General features: G+C 46.5%; 1 long non-coding RNA gene across 3 annotated transcripts; it reads left to right on the top strand.

Annotated features, from left to right (window-relative positions):
• Nucleotides 1-2,382: 2,382 nt before the first annotated feature.
• On the top strand, nt 2,383-22,906 carry LOC309664096. Of its 3 annotated transcripts, XR_014265584.1 has the most exons (8): nt 2,383-3,333; nt 15,636-15,700; nt 15,856-15,931; nt 16,948-17,048; nt 17,609-17,820; nt 18,829-18,946; nt 19,281-19,373; nt 22,320-22,906. It is a non-coding gene; the product is annotated as an uncharacterized lncRNA (long non-coding RNA). The 3 variants fall into 3 exon arrangements; XR_014265585.1 differs by lacking the exon at nt 2,383-3,333 and having other exon boundaries at nt 12,100-15,700; nt 17,612-17,820; XR_014265586.1 differs by lacking the exon at nt 2,383-3,333 and having other exon boundaries at nt 12,100-15,700.
• Nucleotides 22,907-23,429: the final 523 nt, after the last annotated feature.

The following is a 23,429-nucleotide window of genomic DNA, read 5'->3' as shown; positions in this document are numbered from 1 at the left end:
ATGGCCTGAAGGAGGAGATCTAGGTAGCACTCCATGGCATCCACTGCAGTAGCCCAGGTTTGGGGAGGGGGCAGCCCCCTTACTCCACATGGTTACTTAGAGAGCCAATCACTGCTTGGCCATCCCTTAGAGAATCAGCATCATTCACACGTCCAAAGCTGGGTCACCATAACGTCTGGGTTCATGTCATGGGAAGGAGAAAGAGAGCATGGTGGGGACACATCAATACCTTAAGTAACAAAACTGGAGGTGGCTTACATTCCATTGACAAAAACTAAGTCCCATGGCCATACCTAATAGCAAGGGAAGATGGGAACAGTAGACTTGACATGAAATACGTAACAAGCTACAATTCTGCTACTATGAGAGAACATATTAGGAAAGAAGGCCCTGAGCTGCCATTTATTTTTCACTGAATATATATTTTTAATTCTCTCTCCTGTTTTATCCTTCCCTTTGGAGCTGGATAACATAGGTTCCTTGAGTCTCTTCTATCCTATTATTCTTTCTGAAGTCAAATTTACTCCAGAGAGAACTGCTCCCTCCAAGACAGTGGTGAAGCCAGACTACTCTCTGGATGCAGTCTTTCTCACCTGCCCTTGAAAAGACCAGAAAACTATCAATGAGACTTTCAGAGACTATCACTCTGTTTTAGAGAAAGCCTAGGTTCTAGAGTTTCTCCATGCCCAACAAAATCTGAAAGGCACAATGACTTAAGAGTCTCCCCCACCCCCAGCTCCCATGTATGTAATCACAGGGCGAGCTACAGAGACTTTTCAGGTGAAAGTTTCACTTAAGTCACAATTTGCGAATATTCCATCTCTGTCTCCCAAAGTCTGGTTGCTGATAAGCAGCACCTCTTCTGGCTCAATGCCCAATATGACCAGACCTCACTTATTCCATATCAGAACCCTGTAACCTAACTGCTTTTGAAGAAAGAAATGAATTTTTCAGGGTCCAGGAAACAATTTCTAAGTATTCTGTCCAAAATCCTAGAACTGGACCCATAGTTCTGGTTCTCTGAAACCCAACAAAGCCTTCTGAAGTTGCGGTGCAAAAGCATTTTCCTTTCTTCCCATTTATAATCCTACAGCCACACTAAACCCACGCTAAACTTTCTTCTTCCAGAGCATTCTCTTAGGTCTCTAATCCAGAGAATATAGAATTGGGATCTATGCTCAGGTGTTCCTAATAGTCATGCAGAAAGCACAGCTGGAGTCAAAAAGATCCAGGTGAAACCAGCCCAACTTGCCTGGGACTCCAGTTCTAAAGGAGGAATGACTAAGCCTGTTCTCATTGTGAGCATCAATGGGTTGATCCTTCTTGGAAAAGTGCTGAGATCCTTAGAGCTTTACGTAACAATAGGTCTGCCTATGAAGACATTCTTCTCTGAATATGCATCCCTACCGTGGTTTTCATGTAGTCACTTCTTGCAGCTTACACAGCATATTTACATCCATCAAGTCAGGGGTTTCCAAAAAGGGTACAAATAAGTACGCCAGGGGATATGCAGAACCCTCCACGGAAGTGCAGGAAAGAAAATATCAGAACCTCTATTTTGTCTTAAATATCAGAAAGAAATAAATTTTTATTAATATCTGATATATGAATTGACATTGATGACTTTTAGAAGCCCAGGTGTCGCTTACAGGAAACATGTTATCCTGAGGAAAGAGTGAGAGTTCCCTGCGTGGAAGAGTTTAGTGGAGTTGCAGAGCAAACTATCTTAGTTTTAATTAAGCTAACCCCACACACAGAGTGGATGCTTGGCTTCGAAAGATTCCTGTGAAGAAATCCCAAATGAAAGTGGATACTAATAACACAAGCAACAAGAAAAGGTGAAGCTGACACTTCCACTCCTAGTAAGAGCTCAACCATATTACAACCACATTCACAACCATATTATAAGATCAAAACAATGATGACTCATTCAGATCCAAGAAGAAGTTGGCCAAGGTTTTTTGAAATTGTCACAAGTGTTTGAAATATCATTTAACATCCACTACCATTAGTAATGAACTTCATCTTTAGCGTATTTTTTGACTTGAGGTGTTAGCTAAGGACATGTGTGTTATATAATTTACAAATACATAAATATACACACACTGGGGGTACACACGCAAATAAATTTTTACTGATGGAGAGCATTTTCAAAAAGATTTACAGGCCGTTGCCATAAATCATGTAAATTCTTCATGATCACCCTGTGGGTGGTGTTATTCTGCAGAGGAGAAAACTGAGGACTTCCCTGGTGGCGCAGTGGTTAATAATCCGCCTGCCAATGCAGGGCACATGGGTTCGATGCCTGGTCTGGGAAGATCCCACACACTGCGGAGCAACTAAGCCCGTGCGCCACAACGACTGAGCCTGTGCTCTAGAGCCCGTGCTCCGCACAAGAGAAGCCACCGCAGTGAGCAGCCCGCACACCGCAACGAAGAGTAGCCCCCCACTCGCCACAACTAGAGAAAGCCCACGCACAGCAACGAAGACCCAATGCAACCCAGAAAAAAACAAAAGAAAACTGAAAGTCAGGATGACAAAAACTCCCAGAGCCCATCAGCTACAGAATTTATGTGCAAGCAAAGACTAGCCACTGATAAAACTGGCACCCCAAAAGCTGAGTGAGCAGTTCAGGGAGACATCTGTGGAAATTACAAAGCAAACTCCACCCCCATAGCAAATGAGTCCGAGGCTCTTCCCCGTTCTATTCCCCAAAGATTATGCCAAGAAAGCCGGCACCACAAAACACATCTCGTCCTATCAGGCTGAATGATGTCACCTGGAACCCTGGAAGCCCACAGAAACATCACCCTTTAAGAAAAAAGCCAGGCATCTCCCCTGGCATTTAAGGATGCTTAAAGACCCTGTCACTATCCCCATCCACAAATACCAGTGTTGCCTTAGCGTATATCTGGAGCAGGAAGCAAGATCACAATCCCGGACGCTTGAGTCTGACTTCACAAGGGGGGTCTGATCTTGGCAAAAGCCAAGGTTTCTCAAATTCATCCCTCTGGGGGTTGCAATGTTGAATTTCTTCCCACCCCTAAAACTCGCTGCGTAGAAATAGCCCTTGGAAGAATGGAAACCCACCTCCCTCTGCAGCAATGCAGTCTGCCTCCCAACGCTCAGAAATGTGCTGTGCTCAGCACTTCTGCGCTGAGGCAGCATCCATGGTGGAAGAGGCGGGCGGCTGCAGCAGCCACAGCTGCAGTTGCTCTAGGGGGTGGAAGCCAGGTTGCACCATTTCCACATCATCTGGCAGCAGAAACGTCGGGTCACAAGGAAGATGATGTCCTAGTCCAGAAGCAGCTGGGCTATGTCACTCTAAAGGTGGTGAGTAAAATGGCCATTCACTGGGGTGTTAGGTTTTTGTGCTATTTCCCTAGGTGAAGATTCTGGTGTGTAAGAGGATGCGCGTGTGTGTGTGTGTGACTGTACACGTGTATGGACATTCTTATTTTCAGTGAGCAGCAATACTTGGGAAGCTGTGTGTGGAATAAATAAATAGAACGTAGTGTTGTCAAGATGGAGAAAGGTAGAGAAATCATGCATTCCCAGACCCTTGTTTCACAGAAGAGGATCCCGAGGTTCAGAGAAGTGAAGCCCTTTGCCTGAGATTACAGAGCTAATGAGTGGCCAGGTCTAGAAGCCAGTGTCCTGGCTCCCAGTGCAGGATTCTTCCCACTGCTCTATCTGGGTATAAGATGACCACCTCTATGCCAAGTGACACGTATCCCTGGGAATAGACCGAAAACTGCAGCCACAGGCATCAGCGTCGCCGAGACCCTTCTCGAAGTTTCCAGTAAACATGGGACTTCATTTCTGACTAACTGCTGCCTGAGGCACAGCAGCAAAAAGCAGCACTTGTTTGCTACAAATTGCTCCAGTCCTAATGGCTACCTTCTCCCCCAAGGTTATTCTTTGGGTCACACTGCAAGCAAAGTGTGCGCAGCACCAGCAAATCTTCCCAGCAGGGTCAAGTGGGCTCTTGGTAGGGCTGGAGAGCATGCTTCATCAATAATACCTCCCTTTGCTTGGAACAAATATTTGCTGAACATCGTGCCTATGCCAGGCACTGGGCAAGCGACCGTCACATTCTTTATCTCATTTAATTCCCACCGCTGCTTCGTGAGGTATTATTATTTATACCTGACAAGTAAAACTAGGCTGGGTGAGGTTAAAACCTGGTGCGAGCTATATTTGGCCTTTTAAAAATTCCTAGTTCTTCCAAGAATTATGGTTTTAAAAATAGTTATTTTCTATGATCCTCCTTACCAGAATGACCGTTGCCCTTGAAATGGAAGGAAATGTTCTCTCCTTAACGAAAAGCAATTATCTGCAACATTCTGGATCAAATGTGTAGTCAGAGCAGGAAAATGTCATAGAACATTTGGAGACTTTGACTCTAAATTAGGCACTGCATGGGCCTTTCGGGTGTTCTCAGGTTTTTCTCCTATTTTTCTGGGTTCTGGTTCAAGTTAAGATTATACCATATGCTTAGGAACCTTAGCTTTTTAATGCAGTTCTACCCCTAATTGTGTGATCTGGAATCAGTTACTTTACTTTTCTGAGTCTCAGTCTTCTCAATGATAAACTGACAACTAAGACTAAGTGAGCTCTATCCTCCCTGTGAGCGTTGAAATGTTTACGTACCTGTTCATTCATTCATTTATTCAAGCATTTCTTCAGTTCCCATGACATGCCCGGTATAGTGCTGGTGGTGAAAGGAATTTTATTTATTTATATTTATTTATTTATTTATTTATTTATTTATTTATTTATTTATTTATTTATTTATTTATTTATTTAACATCTTTATTGGAGTATAATTGCTTTACAATGGTGTGTTAGTTTCTGCTTTATAACAAAGTGAATCAGTTATACATATACATATGTCCCCATATCTCTTCCCTCTTGCATCTCCCTCCCTCCCACCCTCCCTATCCCACCTCTCTAGGTGGTCACAAAGCACCGAGCTGATCTCTCTGTGCTATGCGGCTGCTTCCCACTAGCTATCTATTTTACATTTGGTAGTGTATATATGTCAATGCCACTCTCTCACTTTGTCCCAGCTTACCCTTCCCCCTCCCCGTGTCCTCAAGTCCATTCTCTAGTAGGTCTGCATCTTTATTCCTGTCTTGCCCCTAGGTTCTTCATGACCTTTTTTTTTTTTAGATTCCATATATATGTGTTAGCATACAGTATTTGTTTTTCTCTTTCTGACTTACTTCACTCTGAATGACAGTCCCTAGGTCCATCCACCTCACTACAAATAACTCATTTTTGTTCCTTTTTATGGCTGAGTAATATTCCATTGTATATATGTGCCACATCTTCTTTATCCATTCATCTGTTGATGGACACTTAGGTTGCTTCCATGTCCTGGCTATTGTAAATAGAGCTGCAATGAACATTTTGGTACATGACTCTTTTTGAATTATGGAAGGAATTTTAGAGATAGTCTCCTCCAGTCCCACAGCTTTGAGCCTGGAGAGGTTATCTGTCAACAGGTATGGTTCTAGACTAGCCCCATCAATACGCTGTCCAGCATGCTTTCCATGAACTACGTACGCTTTATCTCGAACCTCCCTCTCAGCTCTAAAGGATTTGAATTTCCTCTCTCCTTGCTCTTTTCTTTAACATTTGTTGAGTACTTACCCAATAAAACACAGTGCCAGGCACTATGCTAAGCAGTTTTCATGCATTACATCATTTAATCCAGATAATAATCCTGTTCAGGAGAAAATATGATGAGCCCTGATTTGCGGATGAAGAAACTGGCAAAATTGCACAGTTAAAAAGTAGTGGGCACAAAGTTTCTGTTTGGGATAATTAATGAAAAACTTCTGGAAATGGATAATGGTGGTAGTTGCACAGCATTATGAATGTACTTAATGTCACTGAATTGTACAGTTTAAAATGGATAAAATGGTAAGTTTTATGTCATGGATATCTTACCATCACAATAAAAAAAAAGTAGAGGGGATCTGAAACCTAGGTAGCATCCAGCTCTAAAACCTTCTACCCCTAATCACTCATTCATCCCCATCACAGACAGGAATCAGAAAGGAATGTGTTCCCTCTCCAATGGAGAGTTTAGGAATTTTTTTTTTTTTTTAAGTTTCTTAAGAAGTCTCAAAATCACACCCAGGAATCAGGAAATTTCTTTTTGTGCTGAAGGTCAGCAATAGCTTGTTCTAAATACAATCAGATTCCCAAGTCTGAAAGAATCAGAAATCACTCCCACCTTCCTTCTTCCATTTCTCTTCCAGCCTATTAGCTAATGCTCTGTCTACAAACTCAATGCAACTTCAAACACATTTCGGTATCAGGTGGCTCCTTTGCACAAGTCCTGGCTCACATGTTGTGGAGGAGCAGAGAGGAGAAAGATCTAGCTTCTGCCTCGAAGAGTTTACAATCTAGCAAAGGGGGTAAATAAGCAAATTACTCCAAGGGAAAAGTCATTGAATGGACTTGCTGAGCACCTATGCTAGATGTACAACCTACAGAGAAGAACAAGACACAGCTTTAGTCCACTGCAAAGATGGTGCAGATTTGGTGAGAAGGACCTTCAGAGGAGAGAGAATATATTCCGCTGGGAGGGATAGGTATTTGCAGTGGAGGCGTGTTTCTCATCCATAAACTAGCCATGGACCTATTCCGGATGGTATTAGAGTCTGAATCTCACCACCTTTTTTCCCTGTCATTTTTTTCTTCTCCTTTCTTTGGGCTTACTGTGTTTTTCTTTTTTCTTAACTTCTTCCATTGGACACTTAGATCATTAACCTTTGGTCTTTCTTCTTTACTAATATAAGCATTTTAAGCCTATAAGTTCTCCTTTAGGTATTTCTATAACTGTAAGACACAAAATCTTGATATGTAGTATTTTACTTAATTAATTAACTATAATATGCTTTCTTCTTGAACCAGTGAGTTATCTAGAAATGTCTTTTTCCCCCAAATGCATGGAGAGAAGCAGGTAGGGTTTTTTTGGTTTTGTTTGTTTTTTTGCTAATCATTTCTTACTCAATTATATTGTGGTCAAATAACAAACTGTATGACATCATATCATAGTATTTGTTAGGACTTCATTTGTGAGATAGCACATGATCAAGTTTTGTAAATGTCCCATGTATGCACAAAAAGAACATGATTTTTCTAATTATTGATAAGGGGTTTCCAAGCCTGTCTATTAAAGCAAGCTTGAGAATGTGTTGTTCAAATCTTCTAGATCCTTTCCAACTGTTTTTATCAATTGCCAAGAGAGATGCATTAAAATCTCTTACTATCATTTCCAATTTGTCATTTTCTTCCTAAAATTGCTTCACTTTTTGCTTTTTATATTTTGAAGCTATGTTTCTAGGGGCATACAAGTTTAGAATTATTCTTCTCCTTAATTGTCCTTTTTAAATTGTTCATCATGTGGAGACCATCTTTATCACTAATAATGTCTTTGTCTTCAAGTCTATTTCATATGACTTTAATAAACTACCTCAGTTTTCTTTCAGTTAGTATTTACCTACTATTTCTTTTCTCATTTTTTTCCTTTCAGCCTTTTTGCTCCATGTTTTGGATGCAACTCTTAGGAAGAGCATATAGCTAGATTTTATTTCTTGTCCAGTTATATTTATTTCCTTCAAGCTCTACTATGCAATTAAAAGAATATTCATATATCTTATCTAAAATTTTAGGTGTTAATTTCCAGGAGGTTTTCAGGTTTCTTACTGCCAGAAATTAAGGGTCTAAGACCCTGCTATTTAAGAAGATGTCTATGAATGCTTTTTACAATGTCTCCCTTAGAATGTTAAAAATTGACTCTTTCTCTCATTCAGTCTGTGCTGTTCCATCACATAAAACAAGTCCTAAATTTCATCTTGTCTCTCCCAGACATCCCCAAAGAACTTCACATCCACAGCTAAAGTCTTCAATGTCTCCTTGCGTTCCTGCTAATAGATTGTACCAGAAGTGAAATGGTGATAAAGTAGTTACTGCAGGCTGTCACTTCCTTGAAAACAGACCCTAACTTTAAGTCTCAGTTCTCCAAAAGAAAGAGAGTCACTTTGACCCTTGGAAAACGTGGTTACAATTGGCCTCCTCTGCCATTAATGGTGATGTCATTACCACAGACATCGGGGAACTTCTCTGGTTTTTTCACTAAGAAGAAAGCCAATTACACTAACAGTCTTCCTTTGCCAATAGCATCATGGCTGCCTTTTTTTTGTTGTTTTTTTTGAGGTAAAAAAATGCCTTCAGCTAATATCGTTGAGCACTTACTATGACAAGGCATTGTGTTGTGTCTCTCGTGCACTGTGCCATTTTATCCTGACGACCACACTCTGAGGTAGGTATAGCTATTACCCATCTAAAAGAGAACCTCAGAAGCTTGGGGTTCTGTCAGAGCTGTGCTCAGGCCCAGTGAGAAAGCAAGTCAGCAGACTCTCCAAATTCCCCCAGCATAGAATTCTACCTCTTCTCACCTGGACCCTCCTCTGCCCCCCTTTTCTCTTTGATTCCAACCACCTAGTAACTGGGGAGCCACGGAAACGTGCTTCACTCCTCTGGGTCTCAGTGTCCTTATCTTCTAGCTCTAAGCTTCTCTTCCACCTCTGACCACGCCACACACAACAGGGCCAAGACTGCCGGTCAGGTCAAGGAGGCAACGTCCCCCACCTGCTCAAGCTCCATTTCTGTGGGAGCTTCTGAGACCCTCAAGATTCCAAAACGTTCCCCCAGGATTCAGGAGGAGTTCGTAGCTGTATTTCTCCCTATTTCACAATGTGCTGTTTCACATTGCTTGTTCAGTCAGAATCTTGTGGGTCAACTGCAGGATGCATCATAAAATAATCCTTCCCCACGTCCCCCCTCTGCTCAGACTGGTGCCAGCCATGGATCTCACAGCACGTGGCATTGCATTTTCCCTGCCCACATCCCTGCATCCTCTTTTACTGGGGAGGTGGAGGGGATGACAGAGCAGGGATCATCCCTGGCCCCCCTTTTAGAGAGAAGGCAGAAAGAGAAGTACAAAACTGGCATTTATTGGGTGTTCTCTCAGTAAACACCAGCCCTGCGAGGTCGGCATTACCATCCTCCTCATATTGCACGTGAAAACTAGCCAAAGTCACTGAGCAGGTAGGTGGTGGAGCCGGAAGCTGGTATGTGGTCTGGCGTCTGTCTTGGCCCCAAGACCCCCGCTTGTTCTCCTACAATGTCCACCCTCTGTAGTAGAAGAGGACAAAGACCACGCAAAACCAGCACAATTTCAGGAGTGCCAGGAAAGCCTCCTCTGTCTCCCCCAACCATCCCTCACTGGCTTAGGGGTTCCCAAAATGCTGTTAATTGATGTTACAGCCTTTTAAAATTCCCTGAGGAGAATAAACGTAGTGCGGTGACAGTTTCAGAGTTGGGATCTTGTCCTGCAAGCATCAGGAGAGAGCCTTATGAGCAGGGAGCAGGGAACAGAACAAAGGAAAGTTGGAGCTCTGGGTCCAACCCCTGCACCCTTGTCCAAGGTTACTGCAGCAAACCGAGAACTAGAAGCCAGGCCTCCTGGCTCCCAGGCCAGTAGCCCACCCCATGCAGGCAGCATTCTTTGAGCATGCTAGCTTCTCTACCAGACAGGGAAGTCTTGGTGATATTGTGGTTGTTGACATATGACAAGCTGAAGAATTTGGAATAAAATGCCGTCGTTTCCTGTCCTGGGTCAGCTCAATAATTTAAAAATATATATTAAACAGAGAAACAAAGAAAGAAATAAAAACTCAATTCCCATTATTTTTTTCTCTTCCCTCCTACCTTTTCCATCACTTGCTTCAGTCCACTGTTTGGCTTTTCTTTTCTTCCTTCCTTCCTTTCTTTCTTTCTTTCCTTCTTTCTTTATTTCTTTCTTCCTTTTTTTTGTTTTTGTTTTTGTTGTTGTTGTTGCTTAGGACCAGCTCAGGGTATCCAGTCATGCACCAAAAACAGGAAACATCTCTGCCGAGCAGGGGTCTTGCTTATTAGTCCTGCCTTGGGGGAGACAGGAAGCAGGAGACCTCCCAGAACCAAATGGAAGTATGTTCTCGTTGATTTACCATCCTCCATCCCAAGAATTTCCCCGGGCACTCTGCCCCCAAAAGAGCCCCTAAGTCCTTCTCTATCTTCCGCCTCCCCTCCCCCACCCCACCCCAGGTGACAAAACGCTGTGACTGTTGAGATGCTGTTTGAATGTAGAATGTTATTATCACTACATATCATCCAGATAGGCTTTCTAGGTTGTACTAAGATGTCATAATGATGCAAGCCAACATTTTTATTATTTAGGATACGGTATACTAAGTTTATGTTGATTACTCTAAGTATCATCTTTGAAAGATATCTAGCATTAAAGTGTTGATAGCGTTCCACTTTTGCAATCATATTTGCATAGTGTACTACAGAGTTTAGCAGGAGAAATTATCTTGAGTGGTGTTTCTCATCTGCTCTGTCAGTCTCACACTGCTCGCTTCAACTTGGTACAGGAGGCAGGACAAACGCTTACCATTTTTTTTTTTTATAGCAACTTTACATTATATAATGCTGTTCTTGTTTCTTTTGGGAAGCCTGCGGCACGGAGTCTTTGAGGCTGGTCATAACTGGATTCCAGTTCCAGCTTATGCACTTCAGAAAGTCGTTTAACCATTCGGGGAAGCAGTCACCTCTCCTTTTAAAATGGAGTTAGTAAGGCTGTGAGAGTTAGATCATATAAGGAAAACACCTAAACAGCACTGTGCCTGGCTCGTAGCTGCCTGGCATGCAGTGGCTCTTTGTTTTACATACAGTGTTTTTAAATGCCTGTTTACCACATTTGGAAATTAAAGATGGGAAGTAAACCGACTTTGCACTGCGCTTCTAGCTGACGATTCTGTGGCCTCCCAGCAGAGTTATATATGCAGATAATCTGTTTGATGCTGCTCAACACAGAAGGGACACTGATTTTATTTTATAAAAAATAGTTGAATGTCTCCTGAGTGTCAGCTACTGGGAAATAAATATTCTAAATTTCATCTCTTCATTCAGTCATTACAAACAAGCGACCCCCTCGTTCTCCCCTTTCCCCTTTCCTTTTTTTTTTCACACTCCCCCAGGCCTACCACAGTCTTTTTGCCCAACTGGATGCTATTTTTCATTTTCGTCTTATCACCACCTAATGTCCAAATTTATTTAAATCATCCTCAGACACAATCCTACAAGATATGAATCACATTTGGGTTTTTTTTTTTTTTTTTTTTGCTCTGACTTGTCAGCTGTCTCATTTGTGATTGACAAGATTTCCATTTCAGTAATTTCTACTAATTCTGCTTCAAATCTGTATATGTAATGAACACACCAATTGGCATCTCATTATTTATTAGTCAGGACCATTTTTCCAAGGGTAATGCGCTGGTTTCATAACTTATAGTACAGGGTAGCTGCCTCTAAATGAAACTCAAAGAAAGCCTTGTCCAGTTTGCATTAAAACAGTATCCAACATACGAGTACCAACATTATTTCCTCTCCATGATCTGATCCTTTACGTGTAAGAACAGTGCTTGCGTGCTCCCGTCAGACTCTTAAACACAAACAAGGCTTTTCTCTTTGTAAAGGTATGTTGAATTGTATATCTCTGCATAAAGACGAAAAGAAACACCGGATAGTTTGCCCGCACCAAAAAAAAAAAAAACAGTCCAAATTCTCCAGTGCAAACACAATCTGACACATGCTAAAAATTGCCTGAAGCACTGGCAAGTTATAGATCTCCCTGGGGCAGATAATTCATTAGGAAATAGCCTCATGCCCTATGTAGCAATTTAAACAAAAATATTTACTTGTGGTAATATCAGATGATAAGGGTAACAGGGGTTTCTTTCTGAACAAGGGGGAGGGAGGACCCTGCCGTAGATGTCCATCATAAGCATTGCAAATGAATCATTCGTCTTCTTCCTACAATCTAGGTCAGGATGGAGCTAAAGGGGAGGGCTTTTAAATCTGCTACAGGGCTCAGCTTGGATCTGCTTCTGTGAAGGCACAAGAGGCAGACAGTTACACTGTGCTGAGGGATTCTAAGTGCGATAGAAAAATGCTTTCAAAAAAAAAAAAAGAAAAATGCTTTCACCTGATACAGGGACCTTCTCCTGACCCAGAGAGTCATCAAGAATAAAGAGGGTTGTACTTTCAGATGAATGTCATTGAAACACACACACAACACTTCTTGAAGCTTTCTGTGTTCAACTTTTCAGGCCCTGAACAGTATTTGCCAGGTGGATCTTAGAAGGAAAACAGTATTTTCCAGACTCAGGAACATGCGGATTTTCTTTTTTTAAACAACAGAATCATACACTCTTTGTGTTGAAAGGGACTTTAGAAACCAACTACTCCAAGCGTCTCCTGTTGAAGAAGAGGTTTCATGTCCTCTATGATAGAGTGACTAACTTGCCCAAGGTCGTAGAAGTCATCTTCATCATGCCACAGCTTATTTTACTTTTGGGGTTTCTTTTTTCCCCAAGATTCCTTTTTTGTACAATATGAATAATTTATTAAATAATGCAGAAACAAAACAAATTGACTTTGTAACTGCCACCTGATAAACTAGATCTGTGTCAGAGACTCCTGCCACGTGCCTCATCCTTCCCCCAAAATGATTATGAAAGGATGCTGTTTGCCAGACCTCTGTCCTGGGGGTCCTTCCTCAAAACCTCCAGCTCTGGCTTTCATGTGATTATCTTCTAGGCATGTTGTGGCACTTAATTCACTCGACCAAAGGCTCAGAAACTTTTGTGTAGCTCTTGCTCTATCCTTCCGGAGCCACAAGAGGTTGGCAGTGTGTATTTTCCTAAATTTGTTCTGAAATATCCCTAAAACTAGAGAAATCTAAATAGAAAAACTTGCATTTCAAAATTAAATCCAAGCTACACACTAAATGGACTGCTAGGGTAGGTGGGCTTTTACTTTCAAAATCATAAGAAAACCTAAAGTTCAAATATGATATGAGAAAAACATACAGGCAAAAAAATGAATGGGTTTTGTTCTTAACTTTACCACTGAATTTGCTACAAACCATCCACATGATATGTAGAAGCAATTTTTCCTTCTCTCTAGGCCTTGTTTTCCTCTTCTATTTGAGTAAGAAGGAAACCAAATGATCTCCAGGGTTCCCTCATTGGTTATGCCATTCAAATAATGTCTCCAAAATTGCTTTATTTTTTTAAAGCCACAGTCACTGCAGAACTATCTGTCGCTATTTCCAAAGATGTGAAGTGACAGTAAAGGAACACTTCAGTATCTGCTAAATCCATGTAAAGCTTTCAAAGGATGTAGTTTCACTATTGAAATAATTTCTCCAAAACAATGTTGACTGACTTTGGACTCAGAGCTTATGAATCTAATCCTCTAACCAGTATGTTTTTTCCCCCATTTCACTCTCCAGGTTGATTTGTGAGGGTTTTTTGGGTTTTTTTTTTTTTTTTTCCCCTCTTCCTTATTTTAAAATATTTAAGGCCTGAAGAGAAGTAGGAGTCTGGAGGACGCAGCATGTGAATGCACACACAGATAAGTAAGAACAGGCCTGTTTCTTATCTAGCCTGAACACTTCAGTAGGGACTGAGTTTTGTATTCAGTTTCTCCAGCCACAACTTGAAGGTTATAGAATATTCTATTTCAGGACACCTTTAAAAGCGAGGAGCCCATTTCAAAGTACTGCAGAGTGTTATTTTGATTTCTGCCACAGGATGAATCATTCCTCCTGAATGCAAACACCAGCAAAGAATGCGTTAGAGGATCCGCCATCATATTAAAAATTAAATCCGGCTGCATTTCATAATGGGCTTTCCTTTTTAAAGCACGGTTTCATCTTCTCACCATGGAAATTGCGCTCTGATGGCTGTTCTTTACGGTTAACACTGAGGTATCGGCTGAGGTCAGAACCCTGCTTCTCTGAACAGGGAACCACAAATGTCACCAACACATGGTACGCTTGGCAAATAATATATTTCTTTCCAGTCTCCCGTGTCTTCAGTTTGCCTAACGTCATGCTTGTGGTAAGCTGGAGAGAGTTTGTTTCTCTGGTCTTCTCCCCTTCCTTTGGCGGGACCAGCGGGAGGCATGCAATTTACAGTGAATTCAAAAGTGCACCTCTTGTGATTTTTGTTGTTGTCTTTATTTTAACCTCCAAGAAGAGAGAGATTTAACTCAGTCTTTACCCCAGGCTAAGCTAATACTTAGGTCATGTCTGAGCTCTCTGGGGAACCCCTGCTTTATACCATCCGAGGGGCAGTGGTGTCTTTTCACGTGGAGCGGCACAGCTGTCTAGCCATATGGGCCCCAAGCAGCCCGGTCAATCGGATTTGGGAAGGTTTTACAATGTAATTTCTTAACGTGTTAGTATTTGGGGTGAGTTTGATCAGGAGTATAGACAGCTCTTAAGCCCAAGGGTTTAGGTTTTAAGAAGCCATCACAAATGTCCCAGCATCTGATCAGACTGTTTAAAAACAGATATGAAATCTGTGACTGGGGGGAGGGGAAAGGACTCGTGACCCCCTCGTTGCAGAAAGCCCCAGGGGTATGCTCTAACGATTAATTCAACATCAGCGGCTTTTTTTTCTTTTCTTTCTTTTCTTTTCTTTTCTGTTTAAACCCGGGGCTCATCATTTAAGGCGTTCCTACTCAGGCCTGCAGAGCCTGTTACAAAACCATCTCTCTGCTCCCCTCCCCCCATGCCGCAAGATGAGAGAGCAGATATCCTGCATTGCAGCAACGGCGCAGGAGGACCGCACTGAAACCGTCCTCAAGTAAAACAAAACCAGGCCTTTAAGAAAAACCAAGGAAAGGGCAGCAGCGGTGTGTCCTGCTGCCCTTCAGTCAAGCAACCTAGAACTCAAGTCGCAGCCCCATGCCTCCACGTAGAAGGTGTTCAGGGACTGCTTGCTTAAAGAATCCTTAGTGAATAGGAAACACATAGTCCTGAATCTAAAACCCTTATCAAAATGGTGGCAGTCTTGAGCCAAGCGACCGCCAATATAGTTTTTCCACCAGAAAAGTATTTTAGTTTGCGGGCAACGTTATCTGAATGGTAAGTTTTCCCCGTAAAGAGATCCCCTTTCCGGGGATCTTGGAAAGACAAACTACAGTCGTCAGAAATTAAAAATCTGCTGCAGGGATGTTTTATATTCTTTTCCTCTCATCTCTCTATCTCTATCTCTCCCTGTCTGTCTCTCTCTCAATATAAAGCAAAGCTTTCCGCTTCTTGGAATTTACAAAAACTGTTTATTTTTAAGCTTCTCGTGGTACATTGTTGGAAGCAAAAACCCAGTGCTAAGAGGTTGTGTGATTGCTATTCTTCTTTTAATGAGGCAAACACCCAATAATTAACAAGAACCGAAATGGCCTGGGAGCGAGCAGGGCCGAGCCCAGGGTCACCGTTCATTGGGACGGTTCCCGCACGGTGGGCGCGCATCTGCGGCGACCCCGCAGGACGGCTCCCGGCCGCCGCGCGCGGGCCATCTGATTTGAGGAGCTGCTTGTCGCTGTCAGGGGCTTGTTCTTTCTACCATCGCTCGTTGCTCTGAATCCAGCGCTGCCCAAGGAACGCTTAGATTTTTCTTTCTCTTTTCTTTTCTTTTCTTTCTTTCTTTCTTTTTTTTAAGTCATCAAAGAAGAAAAGCCTGAGTAGGGGAAGCAGATGGGCCCTGCGTGTGCGGACATCGCCGGGGTGAGGGTTGACTCCCGCGGCTGCTGAACCGGCTCCCGGGAAAGACCGAAGATTTCTCCTTGCTGGCGCTGGGTTTGTGTTGGGGGGGTCGGGGCGGGGGTGTTTGGGGGTTTTGTTCTAATGGACAGATTATTCATTCTGAGTCCTTCCTTAAGGCCAAGCTAACCCCGCGCTCCCGGAAAAACACTCCACACGGGGCACACACCAGCACAACAAAAGGCGCCTCCCGAAGTGAGTCTAAACGTTCGCGGGACGGGTGGCGGCCGGACGTGGAGACGCACTTGTGTGCGCTCTAATCCCGGGCGTCCATCTGGCCCCGGCGGCGCGGCGCGGGCGGGCGGGCCGGCGGGAGGGCGCCGCGGGCAGCGCGGCCGGGAGCCAGGAGGGGCGCGCGCACGTACCCAGAGGCGCGGGCACGCGCGCCCGCTCTCCTTCACGTTCACCTTGACTGCGAGGGGGCGGGGGATGGGACTACCTCCCCGCACCCCCCGGCTCACGACAACCCCTCTCCCCACCCCCGCCGCCGTCCTGCCCTGACGCAGAGGCTCCGGCTGGGGGAAAGGGGAGGTGGGGGGAGGCGCAAAGGCCCTCCGGTCGCCGCAGCGGCGGGAGAGCCGCGCGCTCTCCGCAGTGATGTCAACCGCCTCCGCCGCAGCCCCCCAGCCACCCCGCCCCGGGCCTCGCCCGAGCCGCGTCCCGCGGAAACCCTCGTCCCGCGCCTCCCGCCTGGGGTTAGAAGCAGAGGGCGTGCGATGCCCTGAGCAACCCCCACTCCATTTGCCAAAGCAGGAGAGACGGGGTGGACCACCCGCCGGGTAGGAAGCGGAGGAAGGGTAGCGGGGCGGAGGACCAGGTGTGGGTTTGCTGGCCCGGGCCGCTGAGCGGAGTCGTCCCGGGACCGGTGCGGGTTACGTCAGGGAGGGAGGGCACTGACCACTGCAGGTGCCGCGCGTGTGGGCACGGCGAAAGCGCCCCCTTCTCCCAGGATAGAAACGGATAAACGGAAGCGCGTGTGAATGTGCGGGTGCGAATCGCCACCTCCCGCCTTGGTTTTCCCGCCCTTCCAAGCGCTCCCACTTGTCACTTTCCCCAAATCCGCATTTTCCTTGGCGCAGCTCTCCCCAAGCAAGCAGGAGAGGGAGGTACCCGGGGGCAGTGAGAATGACGTGTGCTGGTGCAGAGAGGGGGCGGGGGGCTGCGGGCCCGGCTCTGTGGACCGGCTTCTAATCCTCTTGTTTTCGGTACAGTCAGCAGATGTGGCTTCTTTTAGCTGAATAATCCGTTAAAGGAAAAATAATTTTTCAAAAGGACCTCACCCGAAGAGGATGGCGAGCGAGATTGGGGCTTGGTAAGATAAATTAAAAGGCTCCAAATTCTCTCTGTCCCTCTCTGCCTTCCTCTCTCCCCTGCTGCCCCTCCCTCCTCCTCCGTCCCCTCCCCCTCCCCCTTCTTCCCCATCCCCTGCAATCCGCCCTCGACGTGAGTTCACGCGGAGGGCTGGATTTCCAGGCTAAACCGCAACTTGCGCTGCGCGTTATTATTATTCATCTGAGGGTGCTGCCGCTGCAACCTTTGCCTCCTGCTCTGCTCTGCGCTCCTTCCCCCCGGCACCGCCGCCGCCAGCAGTGCAGTCCGCCCTGCACGCATGCTCTGGCTCACCAAAGGGAGATTCTGAATTTTTTTATCATGCTCATGATCATCACCATGACGCTTCTTATCATGGTTATCATTTCCTCCTGCCAAGGGGAGCGACCACCAGCGCCTTCTCTCCGCCCGCCCCTTCCCCAGCGAAGGCAGCCACTCGGGCTGGGCCCCGGCGGCCGCTCCCTAGATGCGGACTTCCTTTGCCTCTCCGTATCCCTCCCTCATTCTTCTGCCTGTACATTATCTTGATCCCTTTTATTCCAGTAGATCTACTGCCTTTCGTTGGAACGCTGCGGACTGCGACCAGTCTCTTAAAAAAGAAGAACAGAGAGAAGAAGACCCTGAATAGACACCCCCCCCAACCCCGGACAAAGCACTTTGGGTTTCGCCAGAAGGGATTCGCGGGAGCGCTGGCTCCGGAATACGAGTGATCTCCCGTGCGGTAGGGGGCCCGCCCGGCGTGCGGACCTCTGAGGGTATTCGAACTGAATTTTATTTATCCTTTTGGTGTGCTTGGACAGTGTCGTTGTTGGGGAGGAGTTGCGTTTGCTTGTTTGTCTGTTTGTTTTCTGGGAATGGGAGCAGAATTGTGGGAAACCAGGTAGACTCAACTTGGCTTTCCTGCTCCCTGCCTCACCCTCTGGAGATCCGGGTGTTGGAGAGGAGACTGGGGGGCAGAAGGCTTAGAAAAGAGTAGAAGCCGGAGATGATGGCTGGAGGGCTAAGGGAATAGTGGCGGGAGGGGGATGCGAGCGGGGATGGGCCAGCTGGAGGAGGAGGGTGAAAAGAAGGGGTCTGTTTTAACCCCCCTTTGGGTTCACAGGATGGGTTTTGCTGGGGATGAGAATACTGATGTCTGTTGATAGGAGCTCTGAGAAATTGATGAAAAATTGATATGTCCATGTACACACTTAAGGAGGCGTCTGGATTTGTGTGTAAACAGAGTGGAGAGGTAGAGGAGGGCATGGAGGGAAGGGGCTGAAAATAATGTCTTATTATCCCTTTGGTTTTGGGGACTCTCATTCTCTGGCCCTCTCCCCCTATTTTTCCGGGGGTGGGGGGGAAACCCAGGGATCCAGCACATTAGGCAAGAGTGACTTTTAAATCTGTGCCCACCCTTCACCTGGTAAAGCCCGTTGACAGTTTGGGGTGGGGTGGGGAGAGTGGTAGGGGTGTTTCGAAGACATAGATATTCTCTCTCTCTCCCCCCCTTCTCTCTCTCTCTCCCCCTCCCTCCCCTCCCCTCCCCTCCCCTCCGTCTCCTCCTCCCTCTCTATGCCCCCCCTTCACTCTCTTCCTCCCTCCTACCTCCCTCGCTCCCTCCCTCCCTGCTGCATTTTGCATGAGCTATCTAGGTCATTAGCATTTTAGCGTATGCAAGACTTGACAAAGCTGATGAGGGGCCAGATGGGCCTCGGTCTTATGGGTGTTTTTTTCCTCCCCCCCCCCCCTTTCTTTTTCCCCTCCACCACTTGGGACCTGAGCGAGAGGACTGCAGCAGCCGAGTTCCGGAAGGCTGATTCCCCAGATCCTGGCCCCGGACCCCGGCAGCTAGCCCCTGCGGCACGCCCGGCCCGGCTGCGCCTGGACTCGGCGAGCGAGGTAAAGGCTGCGGCCGCGCGCCCTGCCCTGCCCTGGCAGCCGCTGCAGAGCTCCTGCTGCCCTGCTCGTTCCTTGCCCTCGTCTTCCCCCTCCTGGCCCCCCTCAGTTTCCTGGGCAAAGCTGAGGGCGAGGTGGGTGGGTAGGGTCTGCTGCGCTGGGGCGAGGTGGGGTTGGTGGTGTTTTTTGTTTTGTTTTGTTCATTGTCTGGGGTTGCAGGGGAGGCAAGGCTGGCGGAAGGGGCCGGGGGAGTCGGGGTAATTAACACGGGGGAGGCACCCCTCCGTTTCCCACTTCCACCCACATCCCGCAACCCACCACCCCCTCCGCTTTGCAGGAAAAAGCCTGGATCCGAAAGGATGGGGGAGAACAAAGAGCCTTTGGAAGACGTCGCTGTTATCTCATTGTCTGTGTGATCGGGGGAGCTGCGGTAGGGAGGATGCTGTGGTCCCTTTCTCCCTGCGCTCCCCCACCCCGAGCCTGTCCCCGCTGTCAGTGCGCACGCACACGCGCCGCTTTTTCCGTGTTTTTCCTTGTTTTCTCATTCCATCTTCTCCCCATCCCCCTTCCTTTCTTCCACCTTTCCTTCCTTCCTCCTTTCCTTCCTCAGGAGAAAGGCCTCTCTCTCCGTGTTCACAGCGGACCTTGATTTAAATGTCCATACAATTAAGGCACGCGGTGAATGCCAAGAATGGGGCTGGCTGTGCACCGTCGGTCCGCGAGGGCCCTCCGAGGAAGCAGCCACAGAGCCGAGGCGCCCTCCGCAGAGCTCAGCGCTGCGGCTTCAGGCGGGAGGGGTCGCGGGCTCTCGCCGGCTGGGCTGCCCCAACCGGAGCCTTTGGGCTGGGGAGGTGTGTGGCTTGTGACAGACAGGGGCTTAGAGATGCAAACAGACTCAGAGAGAAACAGAAGCTGATTCTGTAACAGAAACACAGATCTGTGCAAGCCCAGATTGGGGGGGGGGGGCGGGGGGCGGGGAGGCAGTTGCTGTGAGCGCACTGCGGAGTGCTTCCGTGTGCAGATTTTTCTCTGGGCTCGGGGTGCATTGTATGCGGGGCGACACCTTTCTTCGTGGCTGTGTTTTTGCTCTGGTCTTAGCTTTTGGTTTACCCTTTAAACAAATAAGCTGGCATCCAGAAGACCGGCAGACTGTGTCAGGGCTGGGACTGCAGATATATTGGGTTCTGCTGGCGGTTGGGGGTTGGGGGGAGGGCAGCCAGTAGGAAGGGAGGAGGGAGGTGTTTGTCCCTCTTTGCTGTAGCTCTGTGGGCACCTGACAAGCCAAAGGAAGTCATTGAGATACAGGGGGAAGAAGCACCAAACTCCTGGACCGTTCACCACAAGCTCCATCAGAGCTGAAAGTATGGCCAGGGCTCTCAGGAGCAACTCACTTCCTCCTGGCGGCTGCAGTTGCAGTTTCAGGCAGAGATCCAGGAGATGCCGAGGAGGGGAGAGGTGCAGTAACCTACATGGACCCAAGGGGGTGGAGGCGGTGCGTTCCTTTTTAAAATCTGAACAGAAGGAAAAACAGAATGTGTACAGGTGGGGGTGTGAGGAAAGACTGTTTTTGAAAGAGGCCATTCAGGGAATGGTAAGGGTTAACCCTCCCTCATCCTGAAGAGCCTGCTACCCAAATCAGCCTTCCTCCCCATCGGCAGACCTAGTGCAGCAGCTGGTCCTAGAGATCCCCCTGCGCTCTACAGTCACAGCCCCACCCCCGACCCTGAGCTGCAGTGGAGAGACCTAAACTCATTAATTTCCAGGTGGAGAAAACGGAGGAGGGGCAGGTCCCTGCAGAGAAAGGAGGCCAAGACCTGGATCTTCCCACCCTGGAAGGCTGCTGCCTCCCTTTCCCCGCCCCTGGCAGAGGCCCGTCTTTGCAAGACCAAGGCCATAAGGGATGCTTACAGTTTTAGTTTGATTCCTGACAGAGTAATCAAGGCCTAAAAGAGTCTCAGCTGAAGCTTACTGAGGCGCTCTTTCTTCTCCAAAGCCTCGTACAGCCCACGAAATAAATTAGTATTCATGGATCCCTAGCCTCATGTCCTCCCAGGTATTTACTGAGTACCTACTATGTGCCGATCATTGTGTAATTATTATATCTTGGGTTTTTCCTTTGCCTTCCTAAGGGAGTGTCTGGAGTCAGGTGAGGTTAAGTGTGCTGTGCCCCATTCCAGACACTCCCAGAACCTTCTCTGAGTCTGGCAGAAATGTGCCAGAACCTACTCACCCCTGCAGAGAGAAGGCTGCAGTTCACGTCGTGCAAACTGCAGGCGCAGGGCTCTTCTTCACATCCCAGAAGGCAAGCCTGGCTGGAGGACAGAAGAGAAAGCAGTTTCTCTCACCCCGGAGCCTTAGCCAGGGTTGTCCTAAGAGGGACCGGCAGCCACTGCCTCCAAAACAGTCCTCCCTCTAAATGGTCCCTCCTTGGCCCTCCCCCCCACCTCCTCTGAGCGCTGCTCTTTCAGTGCTTTGGGGCCTGACTTAAGCCTCTGATGACCAACCCTCGACCCCACAGTTGTCCACATTAATGAGCCTCATCTCCGTAATTGCTTCCCCGTAATTCCATCAGACGTGACTGTGCCCTTCGCTGATGTGCCTGCCGCCAGTACAATCTCCAGATGCCTCCCCAAGTAACGCCCCTTTGAGGTGGAAACCTAACACGCTTCTCCCTGAGAGTTTAAACCGCAGGCACCATGGACGAGGCCTGCCAGGTTCCTGCTGCCGATAATTAGGATGGGAGGGGTGTATTTTCTTATTTTATTACTTATATAAACTCTTGTTCCAGAAAGCTCTAATGTGTGTGGGAGTGTTCTGGGTTTGCCGGGGCTTTTCCAGTGTTTACCAGGTCTCATTATGAAATGTGGTTTTAAGGGGGGCTTTAATGGCCGAAAATGGCACCGATGAATGCACCACTCTGCCCCCTGGGTAATTTCAAGGCCCCTTTTGTGTTCAGCAAATAGAGGTATAAGGTGAAGATCAGTCCTAGCTTCTTACCTTCTGCTCTATTAGGGGCCTATTTCTGCCCAGCGGTATTTATGTAAGAAACCTGATGATTTCTGCTCTTTCAAGGCATTTCTGTAACCCTCAACGTCATCTTCACCCCTACCTCTCTATCTGAGCCCCTCTAATTACAAGCTGGGGCTTAAATGAAGGAAAAACTATATGAATTTTTAAATATAGGACATGTTTGGGGGCAGTTTGCTGACCGAATATGCTATGAAGACCCCCGTCAGTTCACACACACCACCATCATTATGGTCCTCATGGTGATGGGAGCTCATAGGTTTCTCAAGGTGACAGCACCAGCTACTTTAAGATGGATTTAGAAATGTATCAAAGGAAAACTTGGTAATATTCTTCTTTCCCCTGCCAGAGACAGCCCAGGCCCAGATCTCTGTTTAAGCGGAAAAGAAACTGATCCTTTAACAAAGGCAAAGGTAAATTCCTGTATGGCCTCTACATTCCTTTCCCTAGCGGGGTGGGGAGGGGGGACAGTTTTTGTGGGCGCATGAGGAGCCTTAACCCAAGAAATAAAGATTTGGGGGGAGGGGTAATTTCTCAGCAGGCATATGCCCATATACACATATATACATAGATTTTCTTGCACAATCATATCCATTGCTAATATTTATAGGAAGGCATTTAACCGCACATACAAAACATCCATCCACCTATACTATCTCCGCAGGGAAATAATTTTCTCTTTCCCTCTACTGGAACTTACATAATTCCCCCACCCCTTGTTCCAATCTTAGAATGGAGTCCTTTGGGGGCAGCTGCAAAGCATTCTCCCCAGGACAGATGGAACCACCCTTCCTCATCTACTCTGTGGGTGGGTTTAGTGAGTCAACACAGGCCGAGGGGTGTGCTGGTGGTTTGTGTTTGAGGCTTGCCTGGCTGATTATTCTCGATAACAATTATGAGAATTATAATACCTAATAAAGATGTTTTTTCTTCCAAGTCCCATCTAGAGTTCTTTTATTTGGGTGTTTTTGCCAAGTCTTACTCAATTTGACTTCAGTTTAAAAAACAACAACAGCAAAAAAAACATGTAATACTTAATTGCATCTCCAGTGTAGACATAGGACAAGAAAAAGACTTCAAATGGGATGCATTCCGGTCCACGTGTGCTTGCTCTGGGACTTCAGTTTAAAAAACAATAACAACAACAACAAAAAACATTTAATACTTAATTGCATCTCCAGTGTAGACATAGGACAAGAAAAAGACTTCATATGGGATGCATTCCGGTCCACGTGTGCTTGCTCTGGGCCACCGTATGGGGACTCCTGGGGGCCTGGAGAGAGCTGCGTCAAATTCAGATGGCCTCGAAAAAAAAAAGCAGGTATTATTGAGAGCAAGGAATGTTCCAGGTCAGAAATGAAGTGTCAGCAACTCTCAATAGAGTCACCTTTTCATTTTCTAATCCTTCTTCCTTTTGTCTTAAAATGGAAATGTTACCCAAGAAGTGAGGACCTGGGTC

The sequence above is a fragment of the Balaenoptera physalus genome, assembly GCF_965194825.1.
Source record: "Balaenoptera physalus genome assembly, chromosome: 7".
In the NCBI taxonomy this organism is placed as follows: Eukaryota; Metazoa; Chordata; class Mammalia; order Artiodactyla; family Balaenopteridae; genus Balaenoptera; species Balaenoptera physalus.
Note: the sequence above shows the minus strand (reverse complement) of the source record. Positions and strands in the feature narration are given on the sequence as shown.